The sequence below is a fragment of the Crinia signifera genome, chromosome 1 (genome assembly GCF_055691185.1).
Source record: "Crinia signifera chromosome 1, ASM5569118v1, whole genome shotgun sequence".
Lineage (NCBI taxonomy): Eukaryota > Metazoa > Chordata > Amphibia > Anura > Myobatrachidae > Crinia > Crinia signifera.
The window spans coordinates 328,367,108-328,380,682 of record NC_139217.1 but is presented as its reverse complement, the minus strand read 5'-3'; the positions used below and the strand labels follow the sequence as shown (position 1 = coordinate 328,380,682).

General features: G+C 43.6%; 1 pseudogene; it reads right to left on the bottom strand.

The window, feature by feature from the left end:
* Window positions 1–2,134: 2,134 nt before the first annotated feature.
* On the bottom strand, window positions 2,135–2,275 carry LOC146045110 (U2 spliceosomal RNA; annotated as a pseudogene).
* Window positions 2,276–13,575: the final 11,300 nt, after the last annotated feature.

Genomic DNA, 13,575 nt, shown 5'->3' with positions numbered 1-13,575 from the left:
CCTCACTGGCCACAAATTTAATATTCGATTTGCTTTGGGTTGCAACAGTTCTTATGTTGTCTATATGATGAAGTGCCCTTGTGGCCTTTGCTATATAGGCAAAAAGATCAAAACTGTGAAAGAAAGGATGGCCCTGCACCGTTCAACTATACGGGCGGCTTTAAGACGCAAAACTTCACCACTTGGCATTTTTTAAGCGAAGCATAACCTTGCCAGTTTTAGACATATAATCATCGATCACATGCCAGCCAGTAACAGAAAAGGAGATAGATGTAGACAGTTATTGTGTCAAGAATCCAAATGGATATACACTTTGGATACCGTAAAGGCAAAAGGATTAAATGTCCAATTAAACTTAAAATATCTTCTTGTCATAATTCTCCTGTTCTATTGCCATAATATGAGGTCAAATAATGGTCTCATATAGAGAAAAACCTTACTATGATTAAACAGATATTGACTTAATGTGCTATTGTATTTTTCCGCTTTTCTGAAACATTTGTATATAATTTTATTTATATAATATTATGTATATAAATCTTGGTATATCATTTTTATTTAGCGAATTTGTTCTGTTATTGATAATTCTGTTATGCACAATACTATGGTGTAGCTATGAGCATCGCTTGGGTGCCATGGGGACGGACAGGTGAGCAATGACCGGAAGTGACGTACAGTAACCCCGGAAGTCCTTAAGGGTCAGGCCACTGGACGCCGTGGCTTCTGAGTGGCGTCACCATGCAAACGCTGGGCATTCCCAAGTAAATGTGGGCGGGACGAAGTGTCTCAGTCCCATGAGCCTGCAAATATAACTTGACACTGATTAATATTTGCAAATGCAGGGAAACCATTGATTGATTGTGTTTTTACTGCTGCGGGCACATGCGTGGGGATGTGTCTTCATAACACCTCATGGTTGCGAGGGGAAATGGCTGGGTGGAGGCGTGTATTTGCCATGGTGGGGTCACAGCCCAGACAGGGTCAATTAGATATAGAGTTGAGTTTGAAAAAACTCAGGAGCCCGAGGTGTGCTCCCTACCACCAGTGCTGTGCCTAAACACGTGCAAAGGGGGCCGTGCGTTCGAGTGGGCTTATCTCCCGGAGGAGACGGGCCCCGTTTTTCCCCTAACCCCTCTCAACCATAAGGCCGAAGAGGGGAAAATAGGGAACGGTGGGTCCTCTTCGCCGAAGCTTAGAGAGACCCTCATTCCTCAACCCCCGAAAGGGTTAGGACGGTGGGTCCTCCGCACCCCATGGTTTGGAGAGACCCGCAGTGGACTTCCCTCCGCCTTGCGGCTCGGGGTCGTCCTCGGGGGGACCGCAGCTCTCCCCAAAAGGCGAGAGCTTTGGCACGTTGGGGAAATGGAAGGCCCGTAAGGGACGACCACACAACCCAAAAAAAGTGACACTCTACAGAAAACAGAAAACGTGAAAAAGTGCACGAACGTGGAGAAGAAAATAAATAAATAATAAAGAGGACCCCAGCCAGAAGGCCGGGGTGGGGGGTGAAAAATTGTCCTACCCCATCCAAAAGGACGAGGTAAGGATGTGCAGCCTATCCTAGAGGGGGAAGTGCGCAGTGCAAGTGCTTACTTGTGCCAGGTGATTTACCCGTGCAGGTTCAGCACCCCCGAGTTTCCCCGGGGGCACAGTGCAGCCTCGGACTCCAGGCAGCCAGCCAGTCAGCGGCCGACCAAGTGTTTCTCCGCTCAACCAGTGGGCCCTTTCCGACCCCCGGCATGGGAATGGATACTCCACCGGGCTTTTTCGGTGAGTCTCCCCCGCAGAGGCCCAAATAGACCAACTGAGGAAGAAGAAACCACCTACTCAGTCCCGACGTTTCACCTCTCCCAGGGATTGAGTACTGGGCTGGGCTTTTCGCTGTCTCCCTGGCCGGGGGCGACATGTTACCCCCGGACCAGAGAGCAATCTACTCGGTCCCAGCTTTTCCCTTCTTCCTGGGAGTGGATACTAGACCGGGCTTTTCGAGTGACTCTCCCACAGAGGCAAAGACCCCTGAACAAGAGCCCCATCTCAAAGCTCGATGCTTCTCCCCTCCCTACCAGTGAAAAGAATGGTATTCCCTCCCTAGCAGGGCATCGATACTCAGCCATTCCCAGCACTCGCCCAGAACATGAGGTGGATTAATCACATCATGCTCAGTAACAAGATACTGCGGTACTGCTTTTCTCTATTCTCTGCCAGGGGGCGGTCCAGACTCAACTGATAAGAACAGATACTACACTTGATCTTAGCCAAAAGGCCGAGAAGCGATTAGATATAGAGGCCTATGTGAGAGACAGGCTGGCAGCACTCATAAGGAAGGAGAAGGGGCAGCCACCACTTCTGAACAGTGATAGTGCAATACCACTGACTCAGAGAGACATTATTTTTCTTTTGTTTCTCTGCAGACTGTAGAAGCTGATTGACTGGTGGTTTATCACTTTATTTTTTATCACTTTTCAAGCTTAGCACATCTGGCCCACTGTGATGACTAAAGTAGCTGACACCCTTTGGCAGCTGCCTAATGGTAGCGCTGACCCTGAATGTAAGGATTGAGCTGAAGTATTGTTGTTTTTTGATGCAGTGAAGATTGCAATGTAGAAAATGTTTAGTGTTTCAGATTAAAAAATACAGAGTGGGTAGCATGCAAATTACAGGTTGAGTAAAAAATACAGTGAGCCTGACATAAGTCTACATTCATGTAATGCTTGGGAATGCTCAAAACATAGCCCCAAAAGCTAAATACTCACCTTACTGTATATTCATGAAACAAAAAGACTAGTGATACCCACTTTATCTATTATTAGACTTTATAAATATACAACTATATCCTGGCGGAGAAGATGCCGGCAGGCAAATAACCGACCTGGCATCCTGATACAGAGAATTTTGACAGAGGCTTCATAAATAAAAATTCACCCCACCCTGCTCATTCTAACCCTCCTTTACAGCAACCTAACCCTACACCCCCACAGCCTGACCCTATCCCTCCTAGCTAGTACCTAACCCTTATCCCCGTACACCACCATCTAAACCTAACCCTCTCACTCTGCTGCCTAACCCACCCTTTATAAGTACCGACATCTAACAGCTCCTTCTTGCAGCCTAACCCTAAGTGCCCACAGAAGTGCCTAAAACTGACCCCCCTTCCTTGGCCACATGCTAGCCTGCCCACATACTCACCAATCGGGATGTCATCTGTCTTTTTTCTGGCATCAGCATCCTGATCCTTTCATAGTCTGGCGTGCTTGTTCTATAGGCAATCAGGGTGCTGGTGTCAGAATACTGACCACATTAGGTATGATGGAGCTGTATGGCTCTCTGCAAAAATACTCCAAATAAAATTTCTTAAAAATAGTAAGTAAAATAAACATTGTTCAAAAATTCTAATTAGTCACAGTGGTAAAAAAATTGAATTGTTTACTGGAGTATGAGGCATATTTACTAAGATTGAATGGGTATGAATGCACACATTCGTCCCCATTCGTTGATGAATATGGCCAGGACCCGGTGGCTGGCTAATTTACAATCAGCTGAATGAGGCTGAATTGACATTTTTATGAATGGCAGCTTCTGCTAAATTTGACTGTACGGATGAATACACCATCGATAGAACTCGTTCGTATATGGACATAGAGATCTATCTGATCGGCTATTTTACAATCATTCATACGGCTGAATTCAGCTTTAAATTCAGCAGTAAACGGAACCTGAAAATAGACCTAATTTTCAAGGTGTATTTGGCCGAAGCCTGCACGGATTAGTCAGATCCAAGCAGTTTTCTCTGTGTAAAAATAAGAAAAATAAATAAATAATAAAATAACTGAGTGGAGTCTCCCCCTACAAGAATAACCAGGCTCAGGCTCTTTGAGCCAATTCTGGTTGCAGAAATACAGGAAAAAAATTGATAGGATCCCCTTGAATTTCTTGGGATGAAACAAACAAACCCAATTCCAAGTTCCAGAACGTGGACCTTATGTAAAAAGTGTCCCCCGTGCTGGTTATAGAAATACAGGGGGACCCCATTTCATTTTTTTCCTCTGTATTTCCCCAACCAAGACTAGCTCAATGAGCATGGGGCTCATTATTTCGGATGGTGATCAGGGGGACACAGAGAAGCATTTCATGAATCATGCTCATCCGTATTTGGCTGCCGAGAAACTCTGCAGCCAAATACAAATCACTTCACCATCGGAAAATACAAATCCAGAGAATATGGCAGCTTTGTAAGTTAGGTGTATTCTCTGTTCATATTTTCATGCCAATTATGCCATGGTTGATGCTGGTTGTACCCATTTACCTTCTTAGTAATTTTCCCCCGTTATTTTTGACATTATATTTTTGTAATACAAATAAGTATAATGGTTCACAGTCGACTAAAAATTAAAATAGAGGTTTTGTTACCCATAGCAACCAATCAGATACTGCCTATCATTTTTCGATTACATCCTAAAAAATTATAGACATACGGCCAGATGCACTAAGCTTCAAAAGTGATAAAATGGAGAGTGATAAACAGTTTCCAATCAGCTCCTACTTGCCATGTCACAGACTGTGTTTGAAAAAATGTCAGGCAGGAACTGATTGGTTGGTTGTTTATCACTCTCCATTTTATCACTTTTGAAGCTCATACCCCTTTCACATTGCAGCTGTAACACGGTATATTGCCGTTTTTTTAGTGCTTTAAAACGGTTCCAGCTGCAATGTGAAAGCTACATTGTCAATTTACCGGTTACAGAAAACCGGTATTTTGACACGTGTTAAAAGCAGGATCCTACACGTTTCTGAGCCGTTTTCCCTGCAGTCTGAACAGCTCAGAAACGGTATTTGCTACAAATGATAACCACACTTGATCCCAGTGGCGTAACTATAGAGGGTGCAGGGGATGCAGTTGCAATGGGGCCCGGTGGCTTGGGGGGCCCGAGGCTATCCCCTGCACCCTCTATAGTTGTAAGGCTGGCATGTCACTTCATGCGCAACGGCGCCGGCTGTGCGCGGCTGCGACTGATGGACTGCTCAAGCACATCAATGCGCGTCTGTCAGCCGTGCACAGCGGCACTGCTGCTAGTTTCCGGAATGTGTACTTGGAGCGGGTAAAGCCTCTGTCCACCTTTTCTCCGTCCCCTCTTCCAGTAAGCAGCGCTATTAGCAGGCACCTGTCTGAGGCGGAAGAGGCAGCTCTGAAGCTCAGTCTGCGGGCACACAGCGGCGACAGGAGACTGAGGCAGGTGTCCGGGATCAACAGCACTTGGCTGCCAGAAGAACTTAGACTTCCAGGTGCAGATCTTTTAATTGTATTTGTATGCATGTCACACACACAGAAATGGTAGATGGCACTCCAGAGTCTACTTTAAATTGATTTTATTAACACCAAAATTCCAGCAGGAACAACGGGCGTCCGCCTAAAACATTTTGGGGGTGAATAAAATACACTTAAATTAGACTCTGGAGTACCATCTGCCATTTCTTGGTATACACAGTATCTACACTGATATATAGGCACCACAGCAGATGTCATACCTTCCCCAGACGAGTGCCTGGTTAATGGCTATAATATATATATATATATATTTCTTATCCGTCAATTGTTTTGAGCTGCAGCTCGTCCTCCGGGATACGTCTATTCCCCGTACGATGGGGGGCCCTTTAAAAAAAATTGCTATGGGGCCCACATAGTTCTAGTTACGCCTCTGAGCATGTCGTATACAATCCTTCACTTTCTTATTTCTCAATGTATAAATAAATGGATTTAGTAAAGGGGCCAGAACTGTGCTTACCAGATTCACCACTTTGTCTGTTTCTACTGCGTAATCCCTTGGTGGCCTTATTAATATGAATATGGCGCTACCCAAACTTAATGACAACATGGTCAGGTGAGAAAGACATGTAGAGAATGTCTTCTGCCGACCTGTATCTGATGGCATTCTTATAACTGTAGTCACAATTATAATATATGATAGTGTAGTAATAAAGAGACACCCTATTAATATCATTGTTGATGTAATGATTGTATATAATTTGATTAAATTGATGTCTACACAGACAAGTTTCATTATAGCTGTGGTTTCACAAAAGAAGTGATCCAGCACGTGAGCACAAAATGGCAGTCTAGATATGATCACTGTACCATATAAAACTAATAAGAATGATGTCATTATGCAACCAATCACTAATTTAATGCAAAATCTGTTATCCATAATGGAGGAATACCTGAGTGGGTAGCATATAGCAATGCAGCGATCAATGGACATAACAGTCAAGATTAGAAAATCTGAGGTGAATGCAAAATAATACATGTAACACTGTGTAAAGCACCCAGCCCTAGACATAGTAGTTCTCTCTGTAACAAGGATTACCAAAAGCTTAGGAACCACAGTAGAAATACCAACTACTTCCATGGAAGACAGAGAAAACAAGAAGAAGTACATTGGCGAGTGAAGACGATAATCACTACAAATTAATAATATTATTAAAATATTTCCAGCCAATGTTATGAGGTAGACCAGCACCAGTGCTGTAGGCATAATCATATGTAGTACAGAGTGACCAGGGAACCCCTTCAGGACAAGATCTTCATATAGTGTGCCATTAATCTCTTCCATTAAGGATCAGCAATTTACAAGTCCAGAACAGGAATAATCAATCTGTGATTCTGTGTTCCCTTAGAAAACTGGTCTATTTATTGTAATTTTTTAATTATTTTTTTATGCAATAATAACATGAGTATACAGTCATGCAATGCTTGGGAATATTTGTCACCCAGAAAAGACTTTCCTGAAATAAAAGATTATCTTATGAAAGAAGTGCAGTATAAGAATAGATGTTTTGCCTTTCATGTATTGTAAGAAACCTTAAATAAGTTAGCCTCACCCAATCTCCCAAAGACATGCTGCAATGCTGCTGTATAAAGCAATATTATCTATTGCAGTGCTACTTATAGCAATGACCAATTCATCTAGTTTAGTATGATTTAAAGCCTGTTCTTCAGGGATTCATTTCTTAACCAACGAATGTCCCTAATGACATGGCTCCCAGAAGGTTTCTATTTACTATGGAGTTATGTAACCTGCTGTATTCAGGGCTAATTTATCTCCTTAAGAGTCACACTTTAGTTTCAGAACTTTTCATTTGTGATAAATCACTTAAGCAGACGGCAATGTTACAGTATTTGTATTATTTTTCAGCAATTTTGGCTGTTCTTGTTTTTTTTTCTAAAAAAAGTTTGACACTGTAGTGAAATAAATATACATTTCTAACTACAAAATGCTTATCCAAAATGCTCGGGACCAGAACAATTTTGGATAATGGATTATTCCGTAGTTTGGAATTTTTTTATATTTGAATGAGGTATCTTGCATTTATGTTGTAAATAAACACCACAAACACATGAAATACACACAAATATATTTTATTTGGGCATGAAACAAGGTTTTAAAACATGAAATAAAGTTTGTGTACATGTTATTTCCCCAGTAGGGACAAATACAGATGTAAAAGGAAAGAGAAATGTACCAGCGCTGGCTGTGGATAATATAAATAATATACAGAACGGTATCCTTTACAAAATTTATTACCAATAAAAAATGCTAAAATAGCTGTACCATTATTAAATTTGGTAAATTGATGTGTAAAACAGGTGGTTACAATAAAATAATATAATAGGACATTCAGTGAGCATCACAATGAATATAGTATACGGGCATTGGATATGTATATTACCACATGGACGTCGCAGATGGTAGTCCCATAAAGCAGCAGATAGCCAGGTGGCCAATAGCAGTCCTAAAACACAGAGTCCAGTTGGAGAATTAGGTTCCTCTGGTGGGAAAGGATGGTAAACCTGGAGGATGAGTGTAATTTCCAGTCGCTGCCTCGGATGATGAGTCCGGATGGGGCGGTGCAAATGCACTTAGCGCTGTCCGCTGTGGTGTAGATTTGGCCCGGTTTGGGTGATGCAATAGGAAGGAATGTCCGATTGTGGGAGGCTCAACGCGTTTCCCTGGGTCAAACACCCAGCTTCTTCAGGAGCAAGTATCCTTGAGACCTGACAAGTCTTAGTACCAGCTGCAGATAGTAGCGCACTGATCAAAAACCCTTTTTTTTTACAAATACAGATGTAGCTAGTAGGTTTTTTTTTTTTAAATAAAAGTACATTTTGGAAAGTATGGTTTTTGGAATAATTTGGATAATGGATAATTGGCTAAGGGATACTCAACCTGTATTATAAATGCAAATGTACTTTTATATCTACTGTATATATTTATGTTTGGAAAAGATAGCAAAAAAAAATCAATGATTATCAAATATACATTTAATCGAACTGTGATACAATTCTAAAATAATTTAGTAAAGGAAGTTTTCTATTCACTACTCTCCCCAGTAATGTAAATTTCCTACACTAGTTGCATAGATTTGTAAACACAGTGGGGTGTTCTATTTCAGATGCTGCTATGCTATGGACTATGCTATGGCTATTGCTATTGCTATGGACAGCCAATTAGAAAATGCTTTTTATTATTTATTTAGCACCTTGTAGAAGATAATATATAGAATAAGATTGGTTGCCCATAGCAACATTCCATCTGAAACAGAACTCCAATCTTATAAAATTTCCCCCAAAGTGTTTCCAAGTAAGTGGGAAAGTCAATGAAAACACTTCGGATGACATTTAATAGGATGCAATTTTTAGTAAGGTTCTGAAATTGCACCATATCGCATGGTTTCAAATCGCAAATTTTATGAAGAAATCGACTATTTAATTGCGAATTGAAGCATTAAAAATAACATTTGATGCAATAAAGTGCAACTTTTAGTTATGAAAATGTGCGACTTAATGCACATGTTTGAAAAAGCATAGTGCCCCCCCCCCCGGGCTCAAAGAACCAGTCCTGATTTTAGAAATTCAGGAGATCTCCAGGATTTCTAAAACCAGCACCAGGCTGAAGGGCCGGTCCTGGTTCCCAAAATACGGGGGACATAATGAGTAGATATCACCCGTATTTTGCCAACCAGCACTGAGTCCAAACAGCCAACAAGGTAATGTAACAGCCGGGGAGAACTTAAGTTCCCCTGGCCAAAGCATTCATCCCTGTAGCTTGTCAGCCTTGGAGGAGTGGGGACCCCCCCTAATAAAGGGGTCCCCCTCCAGAGTTAGCCCTGCCCAGGCTGAAGCCCTGGGCTATCCCTGATGCCGCTAAGGCATTGGGGCACCAGGCCGATAAATGGTTAATAATATATGAAACTATTGTGTAATGTTAAGGAATTACAATTCCCAGCAAGCCTGCACCGCTTGCAGGGACTTGGAAAAAATCAAGTCTCAGCATGTGGGGCATTAAAGGGCCCGCTGGGTCTTATAGTTCCACAACATGACAAATAGTGAAATAAAACACACACACACACAGAGGAACAGTATACATTTATTACACACTACATTCATTCTCACATACATTACCTATGGATTCCTTCAAAGGCCTGTCCTCATGTCCAAGTAGATTTCAAACGAGTACCTGTTGAAGGAAATTATACTCACATGCTGAACACACTGCTCCTCGGACTGCATGTACCCTCAGCTGCCCACAATCTCAGCTCCTCCCACATTAGGCCCGCCCACCAGCCAATGCCAATGGCAACTCCTGATTGGCTGGTGGGTGGGCATAACCCCAGACAGGAGGACAGGCCTTCAAGGGAATCCATAGGTAATGTATGTGTAAATTAATGTAGTGTGTAATAGTTATACTGTTTCTGTGTGTGTGTTTTATTTCACTAATTGTAATGGTGTGAACCTACAAGACCCAGTGGGTCATTTAATGCCCCATAAGCTGGGACTTGTGGTTCTCCATGTCCCTGCATGTGGTGCAGGCTTGCTGGGATTTGTAGTTCCACAACATGATACAATAGTTTCATCTGTTGTTAACCATCGGAGACAGCCCTGTGCTTCAGCCTGGGCAGGGATAACTTTGGAGGGGGGGACCCCTTTATTGGGGGGATCACTACTCCTTCAGGGTCCCTGCCTGGGCTGACCAGCCACAGGGATGAATGCTTTGGCCGGGGGAACTTGCGTAAAAAGTTTCCCCAAGATGTGGCATTACCTTGTTAGATATTTGCGCCCGGTGCTGGTTGCCAAAATACGGGAGACCCCTGCTCATTTTAAACCCCTGTATTTTGGGAACCAGGACCGGCCCTTGCGCCTGGTGCTGGTTTTAGAAATCCTTGGGATCCCCTATGTTTTTTGTCACCTGAATTTCTAAAATCAGGACTGGTTTTTTGAGCCCGGGGCTGGTTATGCTCAGGAGTGGGGACCCCACACTGTTTGTTTTTTTTTTTTTTTTTTTTAAATTTTTACTTTTACACATTTGGACAGAACCATGCACAGATGGCACTGGTCTATGCATGGTTCTGTCAAACTTGACATTTTGAACTTGGTCTATTTGTTTTGCGATTTTTGGTAACACTTTCCAAAAATTGCATTCTATTCAATTTGCGAGTTGTATACTTTTTAATGGGAAAACATCTGGATGCAAATTGAAGTGTGAGAAAAAAATCATCAGGTTAGAATGTGCAATTTTCCGCAAATTGGACCCTATTAACCACTTTAGTGGTATGCCCGGAAATTTTCTGGGCTCCGCTGCGCTGCTGCGGCCGGCTGTCCTGGAAAATTTCCGGGCATACTACTAATATCAAGGTGTGCGCCAGTGGTGCCTGCAGCTGTGCACCACTGGCACATCATCTGTCTGGGAGCTCCTCTGCAGCTGCCCCGCCACCGTTATTTGCAGGGAGAAGGCTCGGGGATGTTCAGGGCGGCTCAGGAAGAATTGGGAGCACTCAGGAGTTCAGGCACCCAAGTGCTCTCGAGCCACCGCAATCATCCCCGAGCCTGCTGTGACTGGCGGGTGGGGCAGTGGCAGAGGAGCTCTAGTGTACAAACGCCGGAGCAGAGGTGAGGGGGGGACTACATTCTGTGGTGGGTTTTGGTGGGGCAGGACAAACCTGCCCAGGTAGGTTTGTCCTACCCAGCAAAACCCACCACTCAAGGGGTTAATTTGTCTATTACAAAAAAAAACTTTAAAATTCAGACTTATTTTTATTAAAAATCCCAAAAAGTCTAAATATCTCATCATCACCCGTCAATTTATTACATTATGTTTTAAATAATGATGATAAGTGATGAGTGGGCCTGGAATCCCTACATCCGAGCCCATAAATACATAATCTGAGTAGGGATCTGAGTGGTGTTTGGATGTTCCCGCCAACCTCAGATCCCAGAACGCGGGCAAAATGTCATCACCCAGTGTCGAATTCTTGCAAGTATATATTGTGCCTCCCGCCCCTCCATCTTCATTCCAGTCTTGGGACAGGGTGGGATAGGATGTGTTTCCACTCCGCTTCTCTCCTCTGCTGTTGCCTACCTATATAATTCTAGTCCACTGGTGCCTAGTGCCTACCTACTGCTGTATATAATTCCAGTCTGCTGGTTCCTGCTGAAAAGCCCATCATCATGCCAGGGCAGTCTGGAATTAATTTTATCTAAATCCGGACAACAATTGTATTGCCATATGTAGCTTATGTAAAGTTGCAATAAGCAGGGGTAAGGATTTGGCTACCTAGGGACATCCTCCCTTACATGTCACCTGAAGAGCATTCATAATTCACTGTTAGTTTAGGAACTGTGGCTAGGACCGTAAGCAGTCCAGTGACAGCTAAATCCCTTAGTCCTAAGAAAGGGAGATTTCAAACCATACCACAGGAGTTTCTGAAATGTCCCAAAGCACTTTATCCAAGATGATTTTTTTCTCTCTTATCTCATTTGGATGTGTTTACCCAAAAAAACCAGAGAGAGAAGAAAAATATTGTTATACCATTAACACATTTCTCAATCATAGACCAAGGTATGGAAGTTTTCAACTTGTACCAGAAAATTTTGTCTACTGGTATTGTAGACTTAAGCGTTTGATTGAGGGAAATAGAATTTTCACCAAAGGATCTCTTCTCCTTTTTCCTTTGCCTAGAATGTGATGGTAGACACTCAGAAGGATAATGTCACAGGTGGAGGACTAGTTTGGATCGTGTGGTGCGTAGGAATCACTTTAGGACCAGACGGAGTAGGGTTAAAGCGAGCTGGCTTTATTATGGATGGTTTCATAAAGGAAAGCAAACTTCTTAATCAAATCAGGGCTTGAAAAGGCAAACAAAGAGTCCCAAATAAAGTCTTTGGCAAGTTTTGAGTTTAAACAATAATAGTCAGAGTCTTGTGTCAACTCACGGAGATGTCAACCAATGCAGAGGGATATCCCAGACACAGTAAAGAGATGGATGATTAGCCAGAGGATAAGAGAAATACTGGAACTGGATGCTCTTCACAGGACTGGGGGTACCAGGAGGCTGAGAGTAGCTGAAGTCCTTGAGACCAATGGGAGCCCACGGGCTGGCAATACCGGGTCCACAGGTAACTACCTGGAAGGTAGCGAGAGGTCAGGGTTCCTGGAGTCAGTAACAGGGAGGACTGTGGAATAGGCTGCAGAAGACAGGAGTGAGCCAGGAGTCTCCAACTGCACAAGGCTAGGAAACCTTTGCACTGACACCAGTTCACCAAGACAGATCCCCTTAATACATAGTGGGCGGCTGTCATTGACTAGTATGGTCAGAAAGGGAGGAAACCTTAACCTGGCGTCCAATCTGCACTTTGCCCATAACCAAGATGGCGGCGCCGGCCTCCCAGTGCCGCCCCAAACACAACTCCCTCAGGACTCTCAGGGAACCGCCCCTGTATGCCACACTTCCCAGGCGACCCAGAACCAGCAGGATGCCCGGACCAGAGCCCCAGAACGGACGGGCACGGAGGGGTGAGTACCGGACCCGCAGTGTGCTGGCGTGGCCGTCCGTGACAGTACCCCCCCCCCCTTTTTGGGAGCAAGCAAGGTACCTTCGTGCTTTGAGTGGATTCTTCTGGTGGAATTGCTTGACCAGGTTTGGAGCATGAAGATCGGTGGAGTCAACCCAAGAATTTTCTTCTGGCCCATATCCGGACCACTCCACCAGGTACTGTAGACGTGAATGATGACGACGGCAGTCAAGGACCCTCTTCACCTCAAACTCAGCATCTTTCTCAGTGGAGATTGGGGGTGTCTTGGGTGGTTTAGGATGATACGGATTCAGTCGTAATGGCCTTAAAAGAGAGACGTGAAATGAGTTGGAGATTTTCATTGAAGTTGGTAGTTTCAGCTTATACGCTACTGGGTTGATGACTCGGATAATTGGAAAGGGCCCGATAAATTGTGGTGCTAGTTTCATGGAGGGTAGTCGAAGACGGAGGTTACGAGTGGAAAGCCAGACTAAATCTCCAACCTTCAGGCGAGGGACTGCTTTCCTTTTCTTGTCTGCGAATCTCTTATAACGGATTGAAGCTTTTCGGAGGGACTGATGGACGTCTGCCCAGATTTTCGCAAACTGATGAAGAGAGGAGTTTGCAGCTGGAACCTCCACTACTGGCAAACTTGTGAATTCAGGAGAACGAGGATGCTGACCAAAAACAGTAAAGAAGGGAGTGGTTCCAGCAGAAGAATGATACGAGTTATT